Below are 8,006 nucleotides of genomic sequence, written 5' to 3'. Positions count from 1 at the left end.
CACAAGAAAATCTCTCACCAAAATTACAAAGCAATTAATACCCTGGTGAAAAAGGAATTAATGAGAGACATGTCAAATTTGGAATTTGCTCAATATGAAGTTTGTGAGGCTTGTCAAAAAGGCAAAATGAAAAGGTTCAGTCACAAAAGCAAAACTGTGAATTCCATAAGTGCACCATTGCAACTTATTCACATGGACATATTTGGACCAGTTAATGTCTTATCTATTTCTAGAAAGGAATATGCACTTGTGATGGTGGATGACTACTCAAGGTATACATGGGTAGAGTTTATGCATTCAAAAGATGAAACTCCACACATCATTATTGAACACATAAAGAAAGTTGAAAAGAAGGCTAAAGATTAAAAATATGTAAAGAGATTGAGAAGTGATAATGGTACAGAATTCATGAATGCAGCATTGAGTGAATTCTGCAAAGACAAAGGTATTGTTCGAGAATTTTCATCTGCAAGAACACCTTAACAAAATGGTGTTGTTGAAAGGAAAAATAGAACTTTAGTTGAAGCTGCTTGAACAATGCTGCAAGATGTCAATCTGCCAACAAGTTTTTGGGAAGAAGTTGTGAATAATGCATGCTACACTCAAAACAGATACCTGATCAACAAAAACCATGAAAAAGCACCTTACTCAATTCTGTCAAAAAGAAAGCCTACTATGAAACATCTGCATGTGTTTGGAAGCAAGTGCTTTGTGCTAAAAGACAAATCTGAATATGTGGGAAAATTTGACTCTAAGGTTTTTAAAGTAATTTTTCTGAGATATTCATTGGATAGAACTGCCTACAGAGTTTATGTGCTTGAACATAAGAAAATTATGGAAAGCACAGATGTGACCTTTAATGATGACAAATGTCCATGCTTGGAATGCCTTGATTAAAATGAAGCTGAAACTTTGAAGTTTGACAATCTCAATATTGACTGTGATTCTGAGAATAATAATGAGATCAACACAGAAAATAGAATGGAGCAAGAAACAACTGAGCATGTGATTCATGAAAATGAAGATTCTATTCAAGAAATAATTTCATCTTAGTTTGATGGCACAGACTCAGTGAGAGAAGAAGATGGTGATTCTGCAAGTCATGCCAATGGTGAAAACAATTCTAGTCCAAAAGATCACACCATGAAATGGGATAGAAGTCATACTAAGAATGCAATAATTAGTGATCCAAATGTTGGAATGAATGTTTGCATGCATGTTTTCTATCACAAATTGAGCCAAAAAAAACCGAAGAGTGCTTGATCCTGACTGGATAACTGTCATGCAGGAAGAATTAAATCAGTTTGAGAGAAATGAAGTTTGGGAATTAGTTCTTGCACCAAGAAACAGAAGAATTATTGGAATAAAATGGGTGTATAAGAACAAAATGGATGAAAATGGAATTATGACAAGAAACAAAGTAAGACTGGTTGTTAAAGGCTACTCACAGGAAGAAGGAATTGACTATGATGAAACTTTTCCTCCAGTTACAAGACTTGAAGCAATAAGAATATTCCTTGCATTTTTTGCACACCCAAATTTTAAGGTGTATCAAATGGATGTGAAGAGTGCATTCCTCAATGGTGAATTAGAAGAGGAATTCTATGTGCAACAGTCACCTGGCTCTGAAGATCCAGAATTTCCGGACTTGTGTATAAATTATTAAAAGCTCTCTATGGTTTAAAGCAAGCACCTAGAGCATGGTATGACACACTATCAGAATTCTTGATCAAACATGGATTTACTAGAGGAACTATTGATAAAATTCTATTCTACAAGAAGTATGGTGATGATATTGTCCTAGTTCAAATCTATGTGGATGATATCAATTTTGGTTCTACTAGTGAGAAATTATGTCAAAAATTTTCAAGACTCATGCAAAGTGAATATGAGATGAGCATGATGAGAGAGCTCAATTACTTCCTTGGCCTTCAAGTTAGTCAAAAAATGATGGCATTTTCAGTAGTTAAACCAAATATGTTAAAGATTTGTTAAAGAAGTTTGGAATGGTTGACCGCTCACCTGCATCTACACCAATGTCTACAGCTACCAAATTGGATGAAAATAAGAAAGGAAAAAGTATAGACATATCTGGCTATAGAGGAATGATTGGATCTTTGCTATACTTAACTGCTAGTAGACCAGACATTATGTTTGCAATATGTCTGCGTGCTAGATTTTAAACAAATCCCAAGTATCATATTTGATGGCAGTAAAGAGAATTTTCAGGTATTTGAAGGGAACAACAAACTTGGGATTGAGGTATCCTAAGGGAATTGGTTTTGAAGCTGTTGAATACACGGATACATATTTTGTTGGATGCAGAGTTGCCAGGAAGAGTACCAGTGGAAGCTGTCAATTTCTTAGACAAAGACTTGTATCTTGGTACAGTAAGAAACAACAATCTGTGTCAACTTCTACAGCTGAGGCTGAATATATAGATGCAGGAAGTTATTGTGCTCAAGTGTTGTGGATTAGAAATCAACTAATGAACTATAGCCTAGTGTTACACAAAATTCCAATTATGTGTGACAATACTAGTGTCATATCTATTGTTGCTAATCCAGTTAGTCATTCTAGAACTAAGCACATTGATGTAAGGTACCATTTTTTTAGAAAACATGTTGTAAATGGTACTATTGAGCTCATTTTTGTTCCAACTGGAAAAACAATTAGCTGACATTTTCACTAAGCCTTTGGATGAAGCAACTTTCACTAGACTTGTTAGTGAAATTGGAATGTCAAATTCTTCATCCTAAAGGCAAGAACTCAGTTAATATGTTGCAGCATATTAATTTCTGATAAATCAAAATTTAATTTGATTTAATTGGAAATTAACTGGAATACGATTTATAATTATTTCATAATTCCCTGTATATTTATTTTTCTAAATTTAAAAGTCAACTTGGAATTTTTCAAATTCTTAGAAAAACCGTCTAACTATTAATTCACATTTTCAATATGTGAAATTAATATAAGACAGAACTGAAAAGAATAAAAGTATGTAGAGAACTGAGTTCTCGATAAGTCTAAATGACTTCTCGACAAGTCATTTTGAGACTTCTCGTTAGAGTTCTCGATAAGTCTTTTTCCTGACTTCTCGACAAGCCTCATTATGACTTCTCGATAAGTCTTGCAGAGATATCGACATATGTTCATAGAGTTCTCTACAATTGTACATCTTATACTTCTCGATAGCTTAGAACTGAAATAATTTAATTTAATAAATTATTTTAGTAAAATACTTTTGACATAAAATCATTCCAATTTTATTTTGGTTTCTTCAAATAAAAATTAGAAAAATTCATTCCATTCAGGACAAACCCGGTATTTATTTGACATCTCGATAAGTCACTATCTAGTTCTCGACATGATTCAGGACAGTGACATCTCGATATGTATCTATTCATTCACGTGACTTCTCGATAAGCAAATCCCAACCATTTATTCCTACTTCTCGACAAGTCACTTAATCTTTTTCTATAAATACCCAGACATCTCGACATAACCCCTCTTTATACTTTCGAGATCTCAATTAACCTAGTTTTTGCAAACCTTAACCGTTCTCTCTCATTTCGAGTTCTTTCTCTCTCAAATTTCTTACCCACTCAAATTCATACACTTATAATGGCTTCAAACTCTGTTAGAGCTATTATCCCAAAGGACGGTACCAACTACTTAGCTTTCACTGATGCTAACCAAGCTCCTGCTAGTTTCAGGAGCTTTGTTAAGTTTTTATCTGAGACTTACTTGGCAGGTGCCTTGACTGCTAATCCTATCCTGAACTTGGATGTTCTCAATGACTACTGAAATTCAGCTATAGTTAGGACTGTTGTGCATGAGAATCAAGATGTGTCTTTGGTGGTAAGTTGTTCAATTCAAGACCAACAAGTGTAATTTGATGAGAATGATGTCAACAAGGCATTGGGAATCCCTACTGACAACATAGTGGAGGTACCAACTCAACAGGAGTTAGCTGAATTTATGGATTTCATAAATTATAGTGAGAAGATCAACCTTGCCAGCTTGAACAAGAAGCATCTCAGGAGGGAATGGTCATTCCTGTTTGACTCAATGTGAGAACCTTCACCTGTAGGAAGACTGGGTATGACAATATATCCAGTGTGGTCCAAAAGCTGGTGTTCTTCATGGCTCACAATAGGCACATTAATGTGGGGCTATTGATCCTGGAAGAACTCAACACAAGGCTCACAATGCCTTTGGCCACTAGAGGTAAGGAAATTTTCTTTCCTAGGTTTATCATGTTTACTTTAAATCATTAAGTTGTAGACATACATTTACTTATGGTATTGATATGACTAAAATAGGCAATTGTAAACAAGTGTCCAAGATATTATTTGGTTCACTAATTACAAAGAATAAGGTACTAGTAGGTCTAAAAATCACTAACTTCATGTTAGAGAGATTTAGAACCTACCCATACCCTATGTCTGACATGAGGTTTAAGTGCCATATCTAGTACAATTATGACTCATGTTCCTGTGGAAGTACAAACACAGGAAAACCAACATGGGCCTTCCACAACTGAGACCACTTCTTCTCTACCATTAGAAGCTAGGGAACCAACTGCTTCATCCTCTCAAAAGGGTGAAGTTAGTATAAAGATGAGAAAGTATGCACCTTTAAATGTCATAAGTGAGAGTGGTGGGGATCAAATCCAAATAGAGTCAAACCTGGTCAAGAAGATAAATAAGACAAAGAAAATTGAGCTGACCACTCATAGAGCTACCTCTGTATCCTCCCAAAAGGATGCAGTTGTAAAAGAGGGCAATAAACAGACTCTAGGAGCACCTTCTCAACAAGGTGTCTCTATTGAACAACAAACTCTCCCTAGTACAATATGTACAGAGTCTGCACCTCAACTTGAGCACTCTCAAATTGGTGAAAGAATTAATATGGTTGGCACACACAAAGTGGGCACATCATTTGAAGCTCCCTCCTTCACTCTGGGGAGCTTCCAACACTCAATCCTAATATCACAACTCTCATATCTCAAATTTCTTCTTCTTACAATGAAACACTTGAATCCTCTTCTCAAGTGTTGCCAAAATCAAGTGACACGGTTCAAAAAACTGTGCTCACCACCCAGGAACCATATTTAGTTGGTGAGAAGCTACTAGCTGGGGTAGACCTTGATGACACAAACACAAACACATGGGTTTCATCAGTTTTAACTGAAAACCCTGTGACTGTTACTTTAGCACCTTTATATGCAAATCAATCTTCACTGAGTCTGTTTTAGAACCTTTGGATGAAGTAAGTTTGCTGATCAATGATGATAGAGAGAAAGAGAAGGTAAAGGAATCCCCTAAGACTCCTAAGGTTCAAGTTATTAAGGCAAAACCCAAAGCTGACAAAGGTAACAAGGTGGATAAGCAAGGACCTGACACACTTAAGAAACCAGACACCATATATGACTTTAAGACTGGTGACAGTGTTAAGGTTAAGCCTAAAAAGAACAAGAATGGTAAGGTAGGTGTGAATAAGAAATCTGAGTTTGCATCTTCTTTATTTGCATCTAGAAAGTTATGTAATAATTGTAATTCTGATGCACACCTTACACATGCATGCATTAAAGTTAAAGTAAAATCTGTTGCATCTTCTAGTATGTCTGCCATGCCTAACATGCTGATAAGTGAAAATTATATCCACTTAGAACGCTTCATAAAGGCTCGAATTGGTGATTTGTACTCAAGTTATTTGTATTTTTGATGTGTTTTTGTAGTGTTTTACATTTCAGGGTATATTTGGAAGAAGGAATAGATTTTACATTATTTTTATGCGAAATGGGTGTTAGGATGAAGCCTCGGGAGTTAGTACGAAAGAAACTAGCAATTGAAGTCAAGGAAATAAGAAAAATCAGAATTTTTAGAAGGTCAGGGCGGCCGCGCTAGTCTTGGGAGCGGCCGCGCCCATTTGTCAGAAAGCGAGCGCGCCCGCACTGGTATGCAGGGAGCCCGCGCTGGGTCGGGACTGCAGAATCCTGATTGCAATATAATAATAATTTTTCAGACTCCAGATCGTATTGGGCTTATATATAAAGCCTTTTGAAGACGTTTTTAACAACGAGAAGAAGGAGAGAGCAGTTTGAAGACCTAATAGCACAATACAACGAATGAGAAAAAGATCTTGTTTTTACTTGTGATTCTTTGCTTAAGTTGTAACATTGGATGCTTGTTTTCTTATTTGTTTGAACCTTACACTCTTGTTAACATACTTTTGATTATTATTTGGTTTATAAAGATCTAGTTTTTATACCATGCTTTCATTGGAATCCATGGTGACGATGAGTTCGGTTATGAACTAATCATTGTCATGGGGTTCTAACGGATTTATTTACGGATTTCATTAGTTAATTTGTTTCAATATTTTGGTGTGTGGTGATTGATTGATATCCTAGTATTGGTTGTGCTTATTCATCTTATGTGCGTAGCTAACATATAAGATAGCGTGTTAATCTTTATTGAAGCGAAAGTGAATATAGAGGTTTAGAACTTGCCATGCTAGCATAGGTTTATGTATAATTGTTATGCATGATTCGTAAGTAATTTTAACCATCTTACTTGCCCTATGTAATCACGATAGATAACTTGCGCATTAAACCGTTATGTTTTCAAATTCTATAGACATATAAGGTCTAAGCATAATTGGTGTCTACTTAGCTTCTATCTCTTTTGTGGATGTCTAGTATTAGGGTATTCGTGCAACGAAAGTTGGCGTTTACTAGTTCCATGTTATTTGATTAGTTGTCATCACCATTGCATGCTAAGGTTAAGAACAATGACTTTGAATGAAGTATTTAATGAAGTTAGAATCCCATGTTTGTCTTATATAGTTAATTCAATCACTTTTATTCTTAGTTAATTGCATGTTAGTTTAATCTTAGTTATAAACATCTCAACTTGTTATTGTCTTAGCATTGAGCGATAGCCATACCATTGTTGCATAGGTGCATAATCTTAAGTTAACTAAAAAGAGTCTTTGTGGGTACAAATCTGATTTATATCTTATACTACTTGCGAACGCAGATACTTGTGTGTAATTTTAGCGCGTGTTTTCGCCCTAACAAGTTTTTGGCGCCGCTGCCGGGGACTCGGTGTTAATTTTTATTTTATGTGCTTGACATCAGTGGTCGTTAAAGTCCACTGACTCAGATTCTTTTACTTTCACGGTTTATTTTTTTGTGTTTCAGGTACTCGAGAGAGCGTGTAAGCGAACACGTTCTCAATCTCTTAATGAAACTATTGAATAAGAAGAAGTGATCATTATAATGGGAAAACCAGCAGCAGCAACGAATGCGTTGATGGATTATTCTCAACCAAAGATCAATGACATTTAATCGAGCATTGTCAGGCCATCTATCGCAGCTAATACCTTTGAAATCAAGCCTGGCACGATTCAGATGGTACAGAATTCAGTCCAGTTTGGGGGTTCTCCAACGGAAGATCCCAATATGCACATCAGGGATTTCATAGAGATCTGCGACACCTTCAGGTTCAATGGTGTGTCTGAGGATGCGATGAAACTCAGACTGTTCCCATTCTCTCTGAGGGACAAGGCCAAGAGCTGGTTACACTCTCTACCAGCTGGTTCGATTGCTACTTGGGAAGATCTTGCTCAAAAGTTTCTCACTAAATTTTTCCCTAAGGCAAAAACAACTGCAATCAGGAATGCTATTACTCAGTTTGCGCAGCAATCATGGAAATCGCTAGGTGAAGCTTGGGAGCGCTACAAGGAGATGCTTAGGAAGTGTCCTCATCATGGAATGCCTGATTAGATGATTATCAATTTCTTTTATAATGGGTTGGGAACACAGTCCAGACCCATGCTCGATGCAGCATCAGATGGAGCCTTATGGGCTAAGAGCTATAATATGAGCTAATTGAACTGATGGTTGCTAATGAATATCAGTATCCAACCCAAAGATTGCCATAGGGAAAGATAGCAGGAGTTCTTGAAGTGGATACAGCTACGGCTATCACTGT

At 36.2% G+C, this 8,006-nt stretch overlaps 1 non-coding gene across 1 annotated transcript; it reads right to left on the bottom strand.

Moving 5' to 3' along the window:
* Positions 1 to 7,681: 7,681 nt before the first annotated feature.
* LOC141663447 (small nucleolar RNA R71) lies at positions 7,682 to 7,788 on the bottom strand. Its single transcript, XR_012551517.1, has one exon. It is a non-coding gene; the product is annotated as a small nucleolar RNA R71 (small nucleolar RNA).
* Positions 7,789 to 8,006: the final 218 nt, after the last annotated feature.

The sequence above is a fragment of the Apium graveolens genome, chromosome 5 (genome assembly GCF_009905375.1).
Source record: "Apium graveolens cultivar Ventura chromosome 5, ASM990537v1, whole genome shotgun sequence".
Taxonomy (NCBI): domain Eukaryota; kingdom Viridiplantae; phylum Streptophyta; class Magnoliopsida; order Apiales; family Apiaceae; genus Apium; species Apium graveolens.
This window is presented reverse-complemented; position numbering and strand designations above follow the sequence as displayed.